General features: G+C 36.8%; 1 pseudogene; it reads left to right on the forward strand.

Moving 5' to 3' along the window:
• Window positions 1–7,279: 7,279 nt before the first annotated feature.
• Window positions 7,280–23,322, forward strand: part of LOC116647126 — a 70,736-nt pseudogene continuing 54,693 nt past the window's right edge.

Raw genomic sequence — 23,322 nt, forward strand, 5'->3', positions numbered from 1 at the left:
CCTGAAACTAATATAATATTGTATGACAATTATACTTCAATAAAAACTATTTTTAAAATAATCCCTAAAAAATTAGCCATGACCTGCAAATTTTGCCTTAAAAATAGTAAAGTGTTCTGGGATCCTTTTGGAGGAATCTTGTCACTTCAGGATGAATTCTGACTGCAAAACTACTGAGGATATTTTTAATATGCAATAAAAATTATACTTTAAAGATAGTTAATTTTCAGGAAAGACAATATGCTGGTTAGATTTAGAAGGGGACACAGATACACAGCCAAAAATACATGATTAATATATGAAAATATGGAGATGTTGTTTAATTATATTTAACAGACAAAAAAACTGAGGCCAAGAAACAGTAGGAGCTTGACTGGTAACAGAATGACCTGGCTGAAGACTTCACAAAATGCTGGTATCATGTTCTTCTCCATGGAAATCAATGTGAATATCCATTTTACTCAGAGTGCTGTCAAATCTTGATTTATTCTCTACTCATTCTCATTCACTATAATTAACTTGTCTTCTACTCAGTGATGTGTAGTAGAGAAGCACTTGTAGTGAGGATAAGAAGTTGATGTCAAGAACCATAAGATGTTTTTATGTAGGACAGGTTAAAAAAAAACACAACCACCAACTATTGAGATGTAATTCATATACCATAAAATTCATCTACTTAAAGTGTACAATTCAATTGATTTTAGTATATTTGCAGAGTTGAGCAACCATCAACCATCACCACAATTGATTTTTGAACATTTTCATCACCTTGAAAAGAAACCCCAGAAACCTAAGCCTTCAGCCCCAGTCCCCCATTCTCCCAGGCACTATGAAAATATTTATTTTCTTTCTCTATAGAGTTGCCTGTTTTGGACATTTTATATAAGTGGAATCATACAATATGTGATCCTTCGTGACTGAATTCTTTCACTTAGCATAATATTTTCAAGGTTCATTCATGTTGTAACATGAATCAGTAGGTTATTCTTTTTAATGGCTACATAATACTTCATTGTGTGGATATACCCTGTTTTTAAAATCCATTCATCAGTTGATTGACATTTGAGTTGTTTCCATCTTTGGCTATTATGAATAATGCTGCAATATACATTCATGTGTAAGTTTTTGTGTGGCTTTATGTTTTCATTTCTTTGGGGTATATATCTAGGAATGGAATTGCTGGGATATATAGAATTTCTGTTTAATGTTTTAAGGAACTTCTAGATGTTTTTCCAAAGTGCCTGCATTAATTATATTCCTACCAGCAACTTCTCCACATCCAATATTTGTTATTATCTGTCTTTTAATTATAGTCACCCTAACAGATATGAGGTGGTATTTCATTGTGATTTGACTTGCCTTTCCCTGATGGCTAATGATGAGCGTATTTTCAGGTGCATATTGGCCATTTGTATATCATTTTTAGAGAAATATATATTCAGATTCTTTGTTCATTTCTCTTTAATATTGAGTTGTAAGAATTGTTTATATATTTTAGATGCAATTACCTTGCCAAATATATAATTTGAAAAATTTTATCCCATTTTTATGTTGTCTTTTCATTTTTTGATGGTACAAAAGATTTTAATTTGATAATATCCTATTTATTTTTTTGTTGCTTGTACTTTTGGTATTACACCTGAGAAAGTGTTGTATAGTCCAAAATCTGGAAGATCTATACTACATTTGCATATGTTTATTCAGTAAAATTTGTTGAAAAGATTATTCTTTCCCCACTGAACTTTCTTGGCACTCAAGTTCAAAATCAATTGCTCATAAACATGAGGGTTCATTTCTGGACTTTCAATTTCATTCTGTTGATCTATTTGTCTATCCTCATGAAAGTACCTCCATTATTTTGATTAATGTAGCTTTTAGTAAATTTTGAAATCAGGAAGTGTGAGTCCTCAAAATTTATTCTTTTTCTATTTTTTTTTTTTTTTTTTTTTTTTGCTATTCTGTGTCCCTTGCATTTCCATATGAATTTTAAGACGAAATTGTTAATTCCTGAAAAGAATGCAGTGGGAATTTTAATAAAAAATTCATTAAATCTGAAGATAAATTTGGAAAGTATTACCATTTTAACAATATTAAGTTTTTAAACTAAATCACACTACATGTCTTGCCATTTATTTAGATTTTCATAAATTTCTTCCAACAGTGTTTTGTAGTTTTCCCAGTATAAATTTTATATTTATTTCTGTTAAATTTGTTCATAAGTATTTTTTTTTCTGTTATAAGTAGAATTGATTTCTTAATATAATTTTTGGATCACTCATTGCTAGTAATTGTTTTTGCATATCAATCTTGTATCCTTCAACCTTGCTGAATTTATTTATTAGTTTTATTTTTTTAATAGATTCCTTAGGACTTTCTTTATATAAGATCATGTCATCAGCAAATAGAAATAATTTTATTTTCTTCATTTCCAATCTGGATGCCTTTTTTAAAGATTTTATTTATTTATTTGAGAGAGAGAATGAGATAGAGAGAGAGAGCATGGGGGGGGGTCAGAGGGAGAAGCAGACTCCCCGCTGAGCAGGGAGCCTGATGTGGGACTCAATCCCAGGACTCCAGGATCATGACCTGAGCCGAAGGCAGTCGCTTAACCAACTGAGCCACCCAGGCGCCCCAATCTGGATGCCTTTAATTCCATTTGCTTATCTAACTGCCCTATCAGAACCTACAGTGACATGTTGACTAGAAGTAATCAGAGTGGATGTACTTGTCTCATTCTTGATTTTAAAGGAGTGGTATACAGTTTTACAACATTAAGTATTACTTTTGTTGTGAAATTTTACTAATGAGCTTTATCAGGCTAAGAAAATTCCCTTCCACTCCTAGTTAGTGTTTATCACAAAGGAATGTTGAAATTTGTCAAATGTGGTATTCTGCATCAATTACAATGACATGTTGTTTTGGTCTTTTATTCTACTAATAGAACATATTAGTAGGTTTTAGGAAAATCATTAATGATTTTGGAATATTAGACCAATCCTTGAATTTTTGAGTAAAGTCCATGGTTTTACTTGCTCCTGGTATATAATCCTTTTTATATATTTCTGGTTTCAGTAAACTAGCTTTGTGTTAATGATTTTTGTCTATTTATGAGATATTGATCTATGATTCTCTTTCCTTGTGATAGCTTGCCTGAGATTTTGCTATCAGGTTACTACTGGACTCATGAAATGAGTTGGGAAATATTCCTTATTCTCCATTTATTTGAGAAAACTTTTGAATAACTAGAATTAATTATCTTTAAATATGTGTTAAAAGTCACCAGTGAATCCATGAAGTCCTGCTCTTTTATTTTTAAGTAGTTTTAAAATTGCCAACTTAGTCTCTTTACTTGTTATAGGTCTTTTTATGTTTTTTATATCCTCTTGAGTCAGTATTTGTAGTTTGTATATTTCTAGAAATTTGTCCATTTCAACTAAATTATCTAATTTGTTGGCATATGACTACTCACAGTATTCCTTTGTAATCTTTTTTTTTTTTCCCTCCAAGGTGATTAGTGATGTCCTCTTTTTCAGTCATAATTTTAGTGATTTGAGTCTTTTCTTTCTCTCTCATCAGTCTCTCATCAGTCTAACCAAGTTTGTCAATTCTGTCAATATTTCCAAAAACCAAATTTTAGTTGTGCTAATTTTCTTTATTGTTTTTCTTTTCTCTAATATAATAATTTCTGCTCTAATCTCTATTATTTTCTTTCAATTTCTTTAGGTTCAGTTTGCTTTCCTTTTTTCAAGTTTCATAAGATGGAACCTTAGGTTGTTACTTTAAGATCTAACTTTTTATTTTATTTTTATTTTATTTTTTTAAAGATTTTATTTATTTATTTGGGAGAGAGAGCATGAGCAGAAGGAGGGGAAGAGAGACAGACTCCCTGATGAGTGAGGAGCCTGACCTGGGGCTCGAGGTGAGGCTCGATTCAAGGACCCTGAGATCGTGACATGAGCTGAAGTCAGAAGCTTAACCAACTGAGCCATCCCAGTGCCCCTAACTTTTTTTTAATCTAGGCAATTCTAACTTTAAATTTCCTTCTAATGACTGCTTTTGCTATATCCCTTTAGTTTTGGTATATCTTTATTCTCATTTATCTCAATATATTTTCTGATTATCTCTGCAATTTTTTTCTTTCATCTATTAGTTGTATAGGAGTGTTGCCTTATTTCCACATAATTTTGAATTTTCCAAATTGTGTTGTTATTTGAATTTCCAATTTCATTCCATTTTCAATGGAGAACATACTTGTATGCTTTTAGTATTTTTAACTATATAAGATTATTTTATGGCCTACCATATACTCAATCATAGAGAGTGATTTAAGTGCACTTGAGAAGAATTTGTGCTATGTTGCTGTTGAATTGAATGGCCTATAGATGCTTATTGGGTCTAGTTATTATATAATGTTGCTGAAATCTTCTATTTCCTTGTTGATTGTTTGCCTATTTGTTTGCTCTGTCGTTAAAAACATAATGTCTTCAAGTCTCTATTATTGTTGAATTGTTTATTTCTCCCTTCAATTTCGTCAGTTTTTGCTTCATGTACTTTAGAGCTCTGTTGTTAGGTGTGTATCTGCTTATAATTTTTATATCTTTCTGATAGATTTACCATTGTATAATATCCATCTTTAACATATTTTAAAAAGGCTATTTTGTTTGATATTAGCATAGCCAATCCAACTACCTTATGGTGCTGTTTGTACAATGGCTTTTTCACCTTTCTATCCTCAAATTATTTGTGTCTTTGAGGGCATTCTGTGTGTCCTATAGATAGCATATAATTGGATCTTTTTTTTAATCCACGGAAAATCTCTGTCATTGGATGGAACTATTTAATATATTCTCAATCTTATTGACATTGGATTTGTACTTGTCATTTTAATGTTTGTTTTTTATGTCTCAATATTTTCTTAAAGATTTTATTTATGAGAAAGAGAGAGAGAGTATGAGCAGGGAGAGGGGCAGAAGCAAGCTCCCTACTAAGCAGAGAGCCCAAGGGGGTGGCTTGATACCAGGACCCTGGGATCATGACCTGAGCCAAAGGCAGATGCTTAACCAACTGAGCCACCCAGACATCCCTGTCTCAATACATTTTTATTTTTCTGCTCTTCTTTTACTGCTTCTTTTTTGCATCATGGCAGTTTTTTATTGTTTCATATTTCATTGCATCAGTGATTATGTTACTCTATTTTTTAGAGTTATTTTGCATTGTTTCCTCTAGGATTTACCACATATACATCTTAATATAAGTGAATCTACTTCAGATTCATAATAACCTAATTTAAGTGAGATTTAGGATTGTTATTCACATAATACTTTAACTCTCTATTTTGCTAATATTGTTATACATATTATGTCTATGCATTAAAACCCAACATTACATTGTTTTAATGATTACTTTGTAAAACACTATGTGTATTAAAGAAGCTAAGAGAAGAAATAAAAACAAATTTGTATTTAGGGATTTTGTTATATTTGCTTTTTTATTTACCAATTCTAGTTCTCAATATAGGTTTTTATGGATTCAAATTACCATCTAGTGTCACTTCCTTATTTCATACAAATTTGCTCTCACTTACCTATTCATGTTATTATTGTCAGATATATTACATTCCAATATGTTATACACCCAGCACTATATAGATAGATAGATATAGATATATAATTATATAATTACTTTGCTGGTGCTCTTTGTTTTATTATGTGGATTTGAATTACTGTCTGGGATCATTTGTTTTTAAGCTGAAGAACTTTCCTTAGTATTTGTTTTAAAGCATGTTCACTATGAAAGGATTCTGTTTTTGCTTATTTTAGAATGCCATACCTCATTTTGATTTTTGAAAGATGATTTTGCTGAATAAAAGTTTCTTGATTGCCACTTTTCCCCCTTCTATTAGCTTTTTAAGTATGTTATCCCACTGTCTTCTGGCATCTGTTATTTTTTTAAAGGTTTTATTTACTTATTTGACAGAGAGATAGCGAGCACAAGCAGGGGGAGCAGCAGGCAGAGGGAGAGGGAGAAGCAGGCTCCCGGCCGAACAGGTAGCCCAATGTGGGGCTCGATCCTGAGACCCTGGGATCATGACCTGAGTTGAAAGCAGACGCTTAATGACTGAGGCACCCAGGTGCCCTGGCATCTGTTATTTTTAAAAAGTCAGGTGTTAAACTTACTGACATTCCCTTGTAGGCAATGAGTTATTTTCTTTCCTGTTTTCAAGATTTCCTCTTCTCTTTGTGTTTATCCTTTGTGGACTTTCTTTATCCTTTTGGATGTATAGATAAATGCTTTCCAGAAAATTTTAGAAGTTTTTAACCATTATTTATTTGAATATTTTTTCTACTCCATTCTTCCTTTCCTCTCATTTTGTCATTCCTAATATGTATAAATTGGTTCATTTAAAGATGTCCCATATTTCTCTGAGACTTTGTTAATTTTTCTTTTTTCTCTGTTCTTTATGTTGCATAATCTGTATTGATCTAACTGCATGTTTACCGACTCTTCTGCTAGCTCAAATGAACTCTTGCACCCTTCCAGTAAATTTTTCAGTTTGGTTATTGTTCAACTCCAGAATTTAAATTCAGTTCTTTGTTATAATTTCTCTTTATTGATATACATTTGATGAGATATTGATATTATAGCTACTTTTATTTTTTAACCATTATTTTCTTTAGTTAATTTAACATATTTGATGTTGCTCTTCAGGGAGCTCAGCCTTGGGCATATACACAGTAACTGTGATTATAATAGTTGAGCAGGGCTCATTTTGACAATTTTTTTCCTTGATTTCTCTGTTAACCTATGCCTCATTTGTTATCAGTTGCAGCTGTTAGGCTCCACTGATTTACCTATTTTTTCAGTAATTCTTTAGGGTATACATTGCTCCACAATCTAATCCAAACAACTTCAGGAATGAGCAGAATTTTAAGCCAGTCTCTGAGGTTTGTTCTAACTTCAGGAAGCCTCTTCTTCTCTGGCTCTTTACCAGTTTTCTCTCATGAACTACCTGGCCTATGGTCTAGCTTGTTGCTATTAATTAAGAAAAGGCATATTTGAGTGCCCTTAGACTTGAACTTCCTTGTATTCTGTTCACATAAAGTCAGTTCATTTGGGTAGGTATAGGTATTTTTAGCTTTCGTTTCTTATGAACTTCCTTTATACCTGTGAAAATTTGCTGAACCACTACACTGGGCTGGGGAAAAGGTTTGAGCCCCTAGCTTTCTTGGCTCGCTTCTCCTGGTGTGGACTCTCTGCCCTAAAAGTGAAGTGGTAGAGCATGATTGAGACTAGTATTTCTCAGCCTGATGCACCTGAAGTAGATCCTTCATTTAATGAATGGTGCCTGGTTGGAGTAAGAGAGCCCCTGATCTTTTGGCTACACTCACAAGGAATTTAGCCTCTTCCACTGAGATGGAAGGTATTTGAAATGTGGAAGCTTACTCCACCCAATGAGAATTTATACATTTGATTGTGCACTAAATGTTTTAGAAGTCCCGTCTTCTTGACCATACCCACTGGATTGGTGCTTTTGTTGAGCTAACCTGCAGACAAGGGAAACTGAGACTCAGGCCATTGTTGAAATACCACAGATTCCACTTGCTCTTAGAAAGTTTTAGTTAATTTTCTTGGATATTCGTTTGTTTGCTGCATGAACATATGACAGTTTCCAGAGACTTTAGATTCATTAAAAAAAAACAACAACAGATTTCGACATTTTGCTTGTTTCACTGAGGATTGGGTCCAGTGAGATCCTTACAATGCCATCTCAGAAGTACAGCTAGAAGATGACATGATTTTAACATTATCAATCTTTATAAGTTTTATGTCATTTTTTCTAGCTCTTAGATTTTATAGAACACTGTGTATGTAGGTATTAACATATAATTCTTTAGTGTATTTATTAGTTTCTCAAGTTAATATGAATTTTCCCATTACCTTCTTTGAGAAAATTCGAGAACATAATAAGAGCCCTCCATTCTATCATTTGATTATATGAACACAAAAAATAGAATCGAGTATTTAATGTATGCAATTCTCGGTGCTATGTAGTGATTGATAGAGGTATAAGCTATGACTTCTGCTCTTGTGGTGGTTAATTTTGTATCACCTTGACCTGCCTTGGGGGCCCAGATTAAACATTATTTCTGTGTGTGTCTGTAAGGGCTTTACTGGGTGAGATGAACATTTGATTTGATGGACTCAATAAAGAAGATTGCACTTCGCAATGTGGGAAGGCATTATCAATCCACTGAGAACATGAATAGTACAAAAATCAAAGGAAGGAGGAATTTGTCTCTTTTTTCTTGCCTCACTATTTGAGCTGGGGCATATCATAATGTCTGCTCCTGCTCTTGGACTGGGCTCTTGGTACTTCAGGCCTTTGGACTCAGAATGAATTAAACCATTGGTGTTCCTGGGTCTTCAGCTTGTAGATGGCAGATAAATCATGAGACATCTCAGTCCCCATAATCATGTGAACCAATTCCTCATAACAAATCTCCTTTTATCTATATATATATATCTATATCTACATCTATCTCTCTGTAATTTTTATTGGTTCTTATTAATCTCTGGAGAACCCTAATAAAGACTTTAGTACCAAAAATGGCCCTAGAGAAAGAGAATTTTAAGGATAAGTTTTCTAAATTGGTCTTAGGATTTCTAAAATTGGCTCTTTAATATAATTGGTTTTGAAAATACTGATATCCCTACTTCCAGTAGTAAAGAGAGTACTGAAAACCCATGGTGTAAACTGTTTATAGAGACATGCAAAATATCTGCATTGGAGGGGCGCCTGGGTGGCATCTGCCTTTGGCTCAGGTCATGATCCCAGGGTCTTGGGATCGGGCCCCACATCGGGTTCCCTGCTCGGCGGGAAACCTGCTTCTCCCTCTCCCACTCCCCCTGCTTGTGTTCCTGCTCTCGCTGTCTCTCTCTCTGTCAAATAAATAAATAAAATCTTTAAAAAAATCTGCATTGGATACACCTAATCAACTATTTACAAGAATCAAAGAGCAAGGTGATTCTGTATATACTTTTGAATATTTTTTTGAACACTAGCAAATATAATAACGTTGGTAGTTTGCTCCTAATTTCCCTTGACAAAGTGGTGAAGGTAAAAGATGAGCTCAGGGTTTCAAATCCCCAGCTCAGGTACCATATAAATGACCTGAGAGCTTCTAAGTGTACCCTGAAGGAGACCTTTATTTCCTGTAGCTGCAGGGCTGAAATTGCTGAAAATCAGACATAGAACCTCATACTGCAACTGACTGAATTACATTGCAGTTTGAACTTCCAGTCTCATAAAGTGTCTACTGTTAAATTGAGGACATTGATTAAGAAACAATGGGATCTAAGTTGGGATAACGACAAGTGGGCAAAACCTATTGAAGTTGGGGACATTAAGCTCCTAAACTTTGATGATACTTTACCTGTAGAAGAGTTCTCTCCAATTGCCAGTGAGATTGGCCATTTTAACTCAAGCAGAAGTGACTTCCCCACTCCCACTGGCAGCAGTATCCCCATCCCAAGTGATATTGGCCTCTTTACCCAAAGTGATATCAACCTTTTCATCTCAATCTGATTAGATTAATGTGGCATTGCATGTGGAAACTGTAATGGCTTTACCTAAGGGAGTTGTCATGCAAGATAATGCTGATTCTTCTTAGGACCAAACTCCACCATCCCTCTTGGTTTCTATAACTATAGCTAGACTCAAATCCCATCAGGCACCTAACGATAAGATCCAGCAAGCCCTTAAATGTGACCCATAAGGAGGTGTACTACACCCCAAAAGAACTACTTGCAGTTTCTAATGTACAGACAGAAATCTGGGGAACATGTTTGAGAATAGATACTAAGAATGTGGAATAATGATGAAAGGAACATAAAGTTGGATCAGGTAGAATTCTTGACATGAGCTTACTAACAAAAGGTTCTGCATTTAATGTTGCATCTGTATAGTTAGAAAGAACCCTAATGGTTTTTTGTTTAATTGGCTGAAGCATGAACCCAAAGGAGACCCACCATGAGCAAATTGGAAACGACAGATATGTTTTGGTTTAATATAGTAGTTGGGAGTCAAAGGCTTAAGGGGATTGGAATGTGAGAAAGGATTTGTCAACAAAGAGTTATCCACACTGGGAGGATCCAGATTATATATCTTTTACCAACACTATGAGAAATAAATTTGTGATGGGAAATAGGCATCCCTGAAGAGCTCTGGGATCATTTCTTTTTAATGTAGGACAGACTGCACAGTAGGAACTGCAATCACTGAATTGAGAAACCAGAATGCAATGCAAGAGTTCTTGGAGTGACTTCAGCAAAATGGTGCTGTAAGAATTTCTACCCTTTGCCCTTCTCCCCAAAACATTAATTTGAGCAACTGTGTGCATATAAAAATACCTTCACAAGAGTGAAGGGCTGCATTTGAGGGATAACAACAACTGGATGAAGACCAGAAATAAGAAAAAGACACATTGAGAATGTTAGAAAAGATAGAACTCCTATTACTCCTCCTCCAAGCCTGGGCAGCCCAACATGGAGGCACATTCCTCATGAGAGGAGAGTAAAATGACCACCTGACTTCACTGTGGATTAAAGAGACTGCCCACCCCAAAACCAGGTCAAATCTTGCCATCCTAAGTGGCTACCTGTGGGCTCCCACAAACCCAGGGCCCAGGCCCACACTAGCACCTGTAGGCTCTGGTGGCCCCAAAGGGATCCTTGGCTCCAGGCTCCTGGCAGGCTCTTATGAACCCAGACCCCGGCTCATATTGGTGCCTGCCTACTTCAGCAGCCTAGGAAGCTTCTATGACCCCAGGCAGCTTCCATGGCAGGGTTCGTCATGGGTTCTAAGGCCCCAGGCTCACCCTGGCATTTGCTGGCTCAAGAAACCTGAGGCATATCCCATAGCAGTAGGTTCCCTTCAGGATCCTGGAAATTCAGGCGCCCATCTCATCCAGTCACCTGCTGGCTTAACATAAGACTTAATGTAAGACTGCATGTGAAATCCAAAACTGTAAAACTACTAAAAGATATCATAGGTAATCAGCTATATAACATTGGACCTGGGGATGAGTTTTTGGATATGACACCAAAATCACAAGCAACACAAACAAATATAAACAATTGGGGCTACATCAAACTAAAAAGTTTTTGCACAGAGAAATAAACAATCAGCAAAATAAAAAGCTGTTCTACAGAATGGGGGAAAATTTGTGCAAATCATGTATCTGATGAGGGGTTAATATCCAAAATATATAGGGAACTCATACAACTCAATAGCAAAATAACAAGCAGACCAATTTAAAAATGGGCAAAGGACTTGAATACACATTTTTCCAAAGACATGCAAATGGACAATGGGTACATGAAAAGATGCTCAACAATGCTTTTATCAGCATTATCCTAACCCATTTACTAATTGACCTGAAAAGACACTAGTTTTGAGTAAGGCCCAGAAGAGAAGGTTCTGCAACTAGTCGAGGGTGCTGCTGCTGTGCAAACTGCTCTGCCACTTGAATTATATGATACCACAGGTCAAATGGTGCTTGAGGTATCAGTTTCAGATAGGGATGCTCTTTGGAGCTTTTGGCAGGCCCTTATACGTGAACCACAGTGCAAGCTTGTAGGATTTTGAAGCAAGGCCTTGCCATCATCTGCAGGTAACTATTTTCTTTATTATAAACAGTTCTTGGGGCACCTGGGTGGCTCAGTCATTAAGCGTCTGCCTTTGGCTCAGGTCATGATCCCAGGGTCCTGGGATTGAGCCCCATATTGGGCTCCCTGCTCAGCAGGAAGCCTGCTTCTCCCTCTCCCACTCCCCTTGCTTGTGTTCGCTCTCTTGCTGTGTCTCTCTCTGTCAAATAAATAAATAAAATCGTTAAAAAATAAAAAATAAAAAATATATATAAATAGTTCTTGGCATATTACTGGGCTTTAGTAGATCCTGAATACTTAACCATGAGCCACCTGAATTTGCCCATCATGAACTGGGTAAGCCTACCAAGCCATAAAGTTGGGCTTGCCCAGCAGCACTCCATCATCAAATGGAGATAATACACATATATCAGGCCCAAGTAGGCTCTAAAGGCAAATTAAGTTACATGAAGAAGTATCCAGAATGCCCATAGTCCCCATTCCTGCTACACTGCCTTCTCTCTCCCAGCTTGAACTTACGGTCTCATGGTAAGTTCCCTATAATGAGTTGACAGAGAAAGAGAAGATTCAGGCCTAGTTTACAGATCACCCTGCATGATAGAGAGGTACCACCTAAAGGTGGAAAGCTGCAGCACTATAGCCCCTCTCTGGGACATCTTTGAAAGATAACAGTAAAGAGAAATCCTCCCAGTGTGCAGAACTTGAGCAGTATACCTGGTTGTTCACTTTGCCTAGAAGTAGAAATGGACAGGCATACATTCATGAGCCATGTCCAATGATTTGGCTATATGGTTAGGGCTTTGGAAGGAACATGATTGGACAATTGGGGGCAAGGAAATTTGGGGAAGAGGTATATGGTTAAACCTCTCTGAATAAGCAATAAACATGAAAATATTTGTGTCCCATGGGACTGCTCACTAAAGGTTGACCTCAGTCAAAGAAGATTTAAATAAGCAAGTGGATAGGATGACCCATTATTTGGGTACAAGTCAGCTTCTTTCCCTGGCCACTCATATCGTTACCTGGTTGGTGAACAAATTGACCATAGTGGCAGTTATGGAAGTTATTCATGGGCTTAAAAATATAGACTTCTATTAACCAGCTTGCCTATGGCTACTGTTGAGTGCCCAATATGCTGGCAACAGAAACAAATACTGATTTTCCTGTATGGCTCCATTCCCTAGGGTATCAGTCAGTACCTGCTAGTGTATTAATCACATTGGATTCCTTTCATCATGGATGAGACAGCATTTTTTTTTTCTTAACGGAATAGATATTTACTGTGGATATGGATCTGCCTTTCATGCATGCACTGATTTTGCCAAAACTATCATCAATGGGCTTATAGAATGCTTTGTTCACTATCATGTTTCTGAACTCACTTTATAGCAAAATAAGTACAACAGTGGGTCCTTGCTCATAAAACTCACTAATTTTTACATGTTCCCCACCATCCTGAAACAGCTGGCTTGACAGAATGGTGGAATGGCCTTTTGAAGACTTGTTACAGTGCTAGCATGGTGGCAATACCTTGCAGGGCTAGGGAACGGTTCTCCATAGGCTTTTTATGCTCTGGATCAATATCCAATATATTTGCTACCCATTTACTACCATTTATTTAATAGCCAGATTTCATGGATCCAGGAACCAAGGGCTAGAAATGGGTGTGGCATCAATCACTATTACTCTTAGTGATGCACTAGCAAAATATTTGCTTCCTGCTTCCTTTCTTATGCTCAGCTAGCCTAAAGATCTTTGTTCCAGAGGGATAAATGCTCCCACCAGGAGACAGAACAAAGATTCCTTTGAACTGGAAGTTAAGACTGCCATTCAGCACCTTTGACATTCTCATGCCTCTGAATCAAGAGGTAAAGAAAGAAAGGTGTTACAAGGTTGGCTGGGGTGATTAATCCTATCCAGGGGAAATTGGATTACTACTCTACAGTGAAGGCAATAAATAGTATGTCAGGAATAAAGGAGATCCATTAGAGTGCTTTAATGTTACTGTAATCTGTGATTAAGGATAATAGAAAACTACAACAATCCAATCTAGGCAGGTCTAGTTATGGTCCAGACCCTTCAAGAATTAGTTTGAGTCATCCTACCAGATAAAGAACCACAACCAGTTGAAGTGAGGTGCTTGCTGAAGGCAAAGGAGATACAGAATGGACAGTGGAAGAAGGTATTTATAAACAACCACATAACAAGTTACAGAAAATAGTATTGTAATTGTCATGGGTATTCTCTCCTTATTTTGTTATGTTTGCATGTGTATGTGTGTGTGTGTGTGTGTGCATGCACACACTATTTATTTATTTATTTACCTATGTACTTACCATATATATCTGTTTTCTTTTATCTTTTATTCCATTATTATATAACATAAGATGTATTGATGTTTTATATCATAGTATTTAAGTTATGAGATATCAAGAACAGTAAACAATGCTCAAGGACTTTACCTCCTCCTCTGGGGAAGGGGTTAGTGCATGTTCAATTGTATGCAGGATAGTTCTATAATGTTAGGTGGGATTATGATCACTCTTGTGTTTATTGGGGGATTAAGTATGGTTTAAAGAGATGCATATGGGTGCCAGATTAACAAGATGTGGACTTGTAATGGTTATCTTTATATGTCAACTTGACAGGTCATCAGGTACCCAGATTAAACATTATTTCTGAGTTTTTTTCTGGGCGTTTCTAGATGAAATTAGCATTTTATTTGGTGGACTCAGTAAAGTAGATTACCCTCCCTGATGTGGGTGGGCATCACCAATCCACTGAAGTCCTGAAAAGAACAAAAGACAGAGGAAGGAAGAATTTGTATTTTCCCTGTCTTGCTGTTGAGCTTGGACATCTCATCTGTCGAAATTGGGATTTATACCATCAGCTCCCATGGTGCTCATGCCTTCAGACTCAGACTGAATTACACTACTGGCTTTCCTGAGTCTCCAGCTTGCAGATGGCATTTCATGGGACTTCTCAGCTGCCATAACTAAGTGAGCCAATTCCTCATGGAGAACCCTGACTAATACTGTTCTTAAATAACTTTCAATTCAAGGTATAGAGAAAGACATGTGCTGTCTGGGATGGAAAGTTTCTTCCTCGTTCCTGGCTCCTTCCATATATACTAGTGATTCCACCCATTATCATAACACCCCAAGACATTCACTTTTTTCCTCCTCAGTGGAGGAACTAATATGGAAATGAATAAAGTATTTGCTAAAAATAAACTGGGCATGCTTGATTCAATTCCTTTTTCCCTTTTCACTCCTGTCCTTCTAAACTCCACACCCACTTTGGAATCAGATTTTCCACAGGGACCATTTGCTCTGCTTTCTTCCTACATGGCTTAATTTTTATAGGATTGGACTATACTATTGAAAAAATGGGTTTTGGGAGCAAATATAGTGCAATAGACAAAAAACTTGAAAAATATACAGAAAGTAGAATTTTGAGACAAATATATAGGTCAAGTTAGAGAACATTTATGTTCGCTGTGGTTGAATGGTGAGTCCATTGGCACATCATTGGGTTTCCAAAGACAGTAGAGTGGGTAGTGGGAGTGAATGTCCAGTGGAAATTGTTCTATTAACAGAATCCTAAGCAGATTTTTCATTTGGTACTATCTTGGGTATGGCTTGTTTTCCTCTGCCTTCCCACTTTCAAGTTCATTTATGAACTACCTTTCCAATAAATTAATTTTAGATTTAAGTTAGTCAAAAATGGTTTCTGTTTGGGGCACCTGGGTGGCTCAGTCTGTTAAGCATCTGACTCTTGATTTTGTTCAGGTCATGACCTCAGGGTCGTGAGATCAAGCCCCATGTGGGGCTCCACGTGGAGCTCTACAATGAGTGTGGAGCCTGCTTAAGATTCTCTCTCCCTCTGTATTATGCTAAGCGAAATAAGTCAATCAGAGAAAAACAATTATATGATCTCACTGATATGAGGAATTTGTGAAACAAGGCAGAGGCTCATAGGAGAAGGGAGGGGAAAAAAATATTCCTCTTATAGAAACAAGAGGAAACCAGAGAGGGAAACAAACCATAAGAGACTCTTAATCTCAGGAAACAAACTGAGTGTTGCTGGAGTGGAGCAGGGTGGGAGGGATGGGGTGGCTGGGTGATGGACATTGGGGAGGGTATGTGCTATGGTGAGTGCTTTGAATTGTGTAAGACTGATGAATCACAGACCTGTACCCCTGAAACAAATAATACATTATATGTTAATAAAAAAAAAAAAAAGAAAAAAAAAAGAGAGAGACACATGTATCTTAAGCCAAATGGGAAATCCTCAGCTCCTGTTGGACACAGTGGTGGAGGTGTGGGCCGGTGTAGTGTGCTGCAGGAAGGGACCGTGAGCTTCTCTGGTTCAACCCTCCTGATCCCCTGCCTCCCCAGCTTCCCCTGGGAACTGCAGCAATTTCTCTGTGGTCCCAAACAATCCAAGGTGTCAGCCTCTCCACTCTTCCTCCAGAGCCCTCCGTCCTCAGCGTGGGCCATCCTAGCTAGGAGATGGGAATGGAGTGGGGTAACCCAATTCATCAGCTACAGCTGACCTGCTCCAGCCTGGGTGAAGGGGGGAGGAGTAGGTTTTCAAGAGGCTTTCTGGGAGCATGTGCTGAGACATCTTAAGTGACAAAATGATGTCTGCATCCCTTACATATTCTGGGGTACCTCCTCCCTCACAATTTAAAATCTGAATGCGGAAGTGGCCACGACTCTTGTGTGCCAGGCACGTTCCCCCGTGAGCACCTTCTAAGCTGAACTGGAAGTAATTCACACCCCCCATAGTCTGAGACCATATAGATAATTACCTCATTCTGCTTCTCATATTCATATATCACCTTTCTTCTGTTTCGTTATAGGGTTTTCAATTAATAAAAATGAATTTAACAGAAAAAAAAAGATTCTCTCCCTCTCCCTCTGCCCCTCTCCCCACTCGCACACGCATGTGTGCACACTCTCTAAAAAAAGTAGTTTCTGTTCTTTGCAATGAAGAACCAAGTACACACTGTCACTTGTAAGTGTCACTGTCACTTGTAAGATAAGGATACTATTAGTAGAGGATTTCATGAGAACCCTCATAAAAAGTTTTTAGCACAGTGTGTGACATCTAATAAGTGTTCTATAAATGTAATTTTAGACATGTATTATTTTGACAGATTTCAACAAATTTATAAAATGAGAACAGACCCTAATCAGGGCAGTAAAAGTCATCTAAATGAATTATGTCATTTAGCACAGCCTGGCAAAACAAGGTAAATATATCAATATGTTAATTCCTGTGGTACAATGGCTGGCTAACATTTTGGTTATTAAAGTCATATTAAAATATAATGGATGATAAAATTATAGTTAATGATCAAATGGGTTAATTAAAAAATATGACATGATAGACTGATTTGAAACTATTATGAAAAATAAAAATGTTCCAGTTTAAGTACCTGAGAGTAGTTGTTATAATAAAATATTGAATAAGCCTAGGTTATTGTTTCAAAGGCAAAATCTATATTTCTTATATACTTAGGAAATTCATTTTATAAAACAAAAAATAATTTTTGGCATAAATGAACTTTAAAAATTTAAGCTAGTTTATTCAAAGAGAAAACTACAGTTGATAGAAATATACTAATGATGAAGATTAATGATATAAATTTTTATTATTTAATTAAGAGCTATTATTTTGCCTTTTACTCCAAAGCAAAGTATTTTATTGTTTCAGTAAAATCTAAATGTTGGTATCTAGGTTCAGGGCTACACATTATACATTAAAGAGTAGAGCTGTAAACTGTTTTGTTAATTAAAATTACACAGAACCTAAAAGGACAATTTTGATTTAAAAAATTATACCTTATTTTGGGCTCTGAAATATCAAGATGATCCATCTACATGGATCATGTTAATAGAATTATCACCACCTTTCTTTTCATTTCATGCCAAGTAAACAATGTTCTGTATTTCCTATTAAAAAACAGTGAAAACAGGGCTCACATTTCAGACATTGTGGTGCCACTGCATTTTTTATTGCATAGTAAAGCACATTTATTTGAAGCAGTCACTTTGACAGTTTTTATATATTATATCCCTCGTATACTATAGTTTACAGATTAGGTAGTAATTCACAATGAATTCTAGTAGAAAAAAGTGAGGAACTTACTGTGAAAGTAAATCTATGGTCTATAACTAATAGTAGTTAGGAATCTATAACTATTTAAGCATAGTAAGAGGTGAAATTGCTTGGTAGTAGTCTGCAGTATCCCAAATCTCCAATTTGCCAAAATTTTTTCTATGATTGGTAATTAACATATGTAACAAAGTCTGACTTTAATAGTTAAATGGTTAGGGGCCCTCATTTTATCAGTTTTTTCTTTTAGTATAAACACTTAATATGTGATTGATGTTATTCACAATTTTTTTTCTTCACAATTTTCAAGTGGATAATTCCCCATTTCTCCCATGCCCCAGCCCCTGACAATCAACATTCTATCTTTATTTCTGACTTTGAATATTTTATATACCTCCTATAAATGGAATCTTGTGGTATTTGTTTTGTGTGACTGGCTTATTTCACTTAGCGTAATGCCTTCCAGGTTCATTTATGTTGTCACATATGGAATAATTTCCTTATTTTTTAAGGTGGAATAATATTCAACTGTGTGTACACAGCACATTTTCTTTATCCATTCACCTGTCCACATCTTGGCCATTGTGATAATGTCACACTGAACAGATATTTTTTGGAGATCCTGATTTCAAAGCTTTTAGATATATACCCAGATATGGAATTACCAGATCATATGATAGTTCAATTTTTAATTTTTTGAGTAACTGTGTTCCATTGTGGCTGCACCATTTTACATTCCCATTAACAATTAACAGTGTACAAGAGTTCCGATTCCTCCTCATCTTCACCAACACATATTATTCTATCATGTATTATTATTTATAATGTGATAATAGCTATCCAAACAGATTTGAGATGATATCTCATTTTGGCTTTAATTTGCATTCTCCTGATAATTAGTGATGTTGAACATCTTTTCACATATCTGTTAATTATTTACATGTCTCTTTTAGAAAAATATCTATTCAGATCTTTCCCCATTTTTTTAATTGCGTTATTTGCTTTTTGATACTAAGTTGAAGGATTTCTTTATTTTGGATTTCAAGCACTTAGCAGATAGAGCCTTTGCAAATACTTTCTCCCATTCTGTATATTTCCTTTTGACGCTATTGATTGTTTCTTTGCTGTGCAGAAGTATTTTAGTTTTATATAGTCCCATATGTCGATTTTTGCTTTTGTTGCCTATGGTTTTAATGTCATATCTAAGAAATCATGCCCAGACAACATTATATTTTTGCTTGTAGTGTAAGATAAGGGTCTAGTTTTATTTTTTTTTTGCATGTGGAAATCCAGATTTCACAGCACCATTTGTTGAAGAGATTATCTTTTCTCATTGTGCATTTCTAACACCCTTGTTAAAAAATTAACTGTATGTGCCTGGATTTATTTCTGGACTCTTTATTTCATTTGGTTTATATGTCTATTTTTATGCCAATGCCATACTATTTTAATAACTGTAATTTTATTATTTTTTTTCTATTTTTTACTATTTCTGTGAAAAATGCATTAGAATTTTGATAGGTATTGCATTGAATCTGGAAATTGCTTTGAATAGTATTGACATTTCAACAGCACTAAGTCTTCCAACGTATGAACAGAGAAGTCTTTGCATTTATTTATGTCTTCTTTAATTTCTTTCACTAATATTGTCATTTTCAGTGTACAAAGCTTCAGCCCTCTTGGTTAAATTTATTTCTAAGTATTTTATTCTTTTGATGCTTTTGTAAATGGAATTGTTTTCTTTATTTCTTCTTTGGACACTTCATTAGTAGCATATAGAAACAAAACTTATTTTTGTATTTTGATTTTACATTGTGAAACTTTCCTGAATTTGTTTCAACATTCAAAAAAATTTGACTGGAATTTAAATAGAAACTGAGTGTATATTAGAGTCTCTAGGGCTTTCTACATGTAAGATTATGCCATATGAAAACAGAGATAATTGTACTTCATATTTTTCAATTAGAATGTCCTGCCCTGACAGCAGGAGAAGATGGGGAGGAGTAGGGGACCCTATTCCAACCGGTCCCCAGAATTGAGCTGGATATCTACCTGACCACTCTGAACACCTACAAAATCAGCCTGAGATGTAAGAAGATAGATCTGGATCTCTACAAACAGAATATCGCAGGCGGTTGGTTTTGAGGTACAAAGCGGAAAGCCATGATTCCGGGCAGATATCAGAGGATAAACGACAGTGGGAGGGAGCCTGTCCATGGGGATCCTACACCACCAGGGAGCGATAGCCTCCCACTCTGGGGATGGGGCACAGACTCACAGACCAGTAGAGGTGGGGAAAGGACTTTAGGGCAGCCCCCTTGACAGAAACCAGAGCGGCAGTGTGGTGCATGTGAACTGGGGGCAGCTGGTGGTTTTAGAAGCACAAAGGGCAGAGATGTGCCCCAAACTGGAGGAAAGGACTGGGAGCGCTCCTGAGGGATTGCACAACCCAGGACGCTGCAGTTTATACCAGCACAGACAGAAACGGAGACAGTGTGGTCTGGAGAGCTCACTGAAGAACAGACTGCGATCTCTCTGCCCTGAGGCAGAGGGTTGGGAACGGTGTCTTCTGCTCTGACTCTCGGAAGAGATGTGGAAAGCTGCCAGTGAACAAAAGCCCCCAAAAACACATTTTCACTGAGCCCATCCCCGGCCACAGGGGTCAGGGCAACTCTGCCCAAACAGGGTTGCCTGAGTAACAGCATGGCAGACCCTTCCCCCAGAAGACAGGCTGGGAGAACAAGAGGCCAGCAACCCTAAGGTCCCTATGAAACAGGTGCATTTTCCTAGAGTTGTGGTCAATAATTTGGACTCTATACATTCCCTCAACTGCCCATCAACAGAATGACTAGGAGGAGGAACCCCCAAAATAGGAAAGACTCAGATTATGACTTATGCCACAGATTTACAAATGGATGCAGATATAACCAAGATATCAGAGATGGAATTCAGGCTAGCAATTGTGAAGACAATGGCTAGAATGGAGAAATCGATTAATGGCAACATAGAATCTATAAGGGCAGAAATGAAAGCTGAATTGGCAGAACTTAAAAATGCTATCAATGAGATCCAATCCAATCTAGATAATCTAACAGCTAGGGTGAGGCAGCAGAACGAATTAGTGACCTGGAAGACAATTTAATAGATAAAAAGGGAAAAGAGGAAGCAAGGGAAAAAACAACTCAGAATCCATGAAAATAGAATCAGAAAAATAAGTGACACCATGTAACATTCCAATGTCAGAATTACTGGAATCCCTGAGGGAGTGCAGAGAGAGAGAGGACTAGAAGATATATTTGAGCAAATTGTAGCCGAGAACTTTCCTAATCTGGGGAATGAAACAAACATCCATGTCCTGGAGGCAGAGAGGACCCCTCCCAAGATCAAGGAAAACAGGCCAACACCCCGGCATGTAATAGTAAAACTCTCAAATCTTAGAACAAAGAAAACCATCTTAAGGGCAGTTAGGGGGAAGAGATTTCTTACGTACAGAGGGAGGAAGATCCAAATAACATCAGACCTCTCCACAGAGACCTGGCAAGCCAGAAAGGCCTGGCAAGATATATTCAGGGTACTAAATGAGAAGAACATGCAGCCAAGAATACTTCATCTGGCAAAGCTGTCATTTAGAATGGATGGAGAGATGGAGAGCTTCCAGGACAGGCAGAAACTGAAAGAATATGTGACCACTAAGCCGCCCCTGCAAGAATATGAAGGGGTGTTCTGTAAAAGGAGAAAGACCCCAAGAGTGATATAGAAAAGAAATTTACAGAGACAAGCTCTAAAAACAAGGTCTTTACAAGAAACATGATGACAGTAAATTCATATCTTTCAATAATCACTCTCAACGTGAATGGCCTAAATGCTCCCATAAAATGGCACGGGATTGCAGATTGGATAAAAAGACTGGACCCATCCATATGCTGTCTACAAGAGACTCATTTTGAACCTAACAATACACCCAGACTGAAAGTGAAGGGATGGAGATCCATCTTCCTTGCCAATGGACCTCAAAAGAAAGCTAGGGTAGCAATTCTTATATCAGAAAAATTAGATTTTAAACTAAAGACTGTAGTTAGAGACACAGAAGGACACTATATCATTCTTAAAGGGTCTATCCAACAAGAAGATCTAACAATTGTAAATATCTATGCCCCCAACATGGAAGCAGCCATCTACATAAGCCAACTGTTAATCAAAGTAAAGAGTCATATTGATAACAATACGTTAATTGTAGGAGACCTCAATACTCCACTCTCAGCAATGGGCAGATCATCTAAGCCGAAAATCAACAAAGAAACAAGAGCTTTGAATGACACAGGGGACCAGATGGACTTCATAGATATATACAGAACATTCCACCCTAAAACAACAGAATACTCATTCTTTTCAAGCACACATGGAACTTTCTCCAGAATAGACCACATACTGGATCACAAATCAGGTCTCAACTGATACCAAAAGATTGAGATTATTCCCTGCATATTCTCAGACCATAATGCTTTAAAACTGGAACTCAATCACAAGAACAAATTTGGCAGAAATTCAAACACTTGGAAGCTAAAGACCACTCTGCTCAAGAATGTTTGGGAAACCAGGAAATCAAAGAAGAACTTAAACAATTCATGGAAACGAATGAGAATGAAAACACATCAGTCCAAAGCCTATGGGATCCTGCAAAGGTGGTCCTAAGGGGGAAATACATAGCCATCCAAGCCTCACTCAAAAAAATAGAAAAATCCCAAATTCACCAACTAACTCTACACCTTAAAGAACTGGAGGGCGCCTGGGTGGCTCAGTTGGTTAAGCGACTGCTTTCAGCTCAGGTCATGATCCTGGAGTCCCAGGATCGAGTCCCGCATCGGGCTCCCTGCTCAGCAGGGAGTCTGCTTCTCCCTCTGATCCTCCCCCCTCTCATGCTCTCTGTCTCTCATTCTCTCTCTCTCTCAAATAAATAAATAAAATCTTTAAAAAAAAATAAAAAAAAAAATAAAGAACTGGAGAAAAAGCAACCAGCGATGCCTAAGCGATGCATTAGAAGAGAAATAATTAAGATTAGAGCAGATATCAATGAATTAGACCCAGAAATACAGTAGATCAGAAAAACGAAACTAGAAGCTGGTTCTTTGAAAGAATTAATAAGATCGATAAACCACTGGCCAGACTTATCCAAAAGAAAAGAGAAAAGGCCCAAATTAATAAAATTATGAATGAAAGGGGAGAGATCACAACTAACACCAAGGAAATAGAAACAATTATTAGAAATTATTATCAACAATTATATGCCAATAAACTGAGCAGTCTGGATGAAATGGATGCCTTCTGGGAAACCTATAAGGTGCCAAGACTAAAACAGGAAGAAATTGACAACCTGAATAGGCCAATAACCAGTAACAATATTGAAGCAGTGATCCAAAACCTCCCAAAAAACAAGAGTCCAGGGCCTGATGGATTCCCTGGGGAATTCTACCAAACATTCAAAGAAGAAATAATACCTATTCTACTGAAGTTGTTTCAAAAAATAGAAAC

Source organism: Phoca vitulina, unplaced genomic scaffold (assembly GCF_004348235.1).
Source record: "Phoca vitulina isolate PV1807 unplaced genomic scaffold, GSC_HSeal_1.0 scaffold39, whole genome shotgun sequence".
In the NCBI taxonomy this organism is placed as follows: Eukaryota; Metazoa; Chordata; class Mammalia; order Carnivora; family Phocidae; genus Phoca; species Phoca vitulina.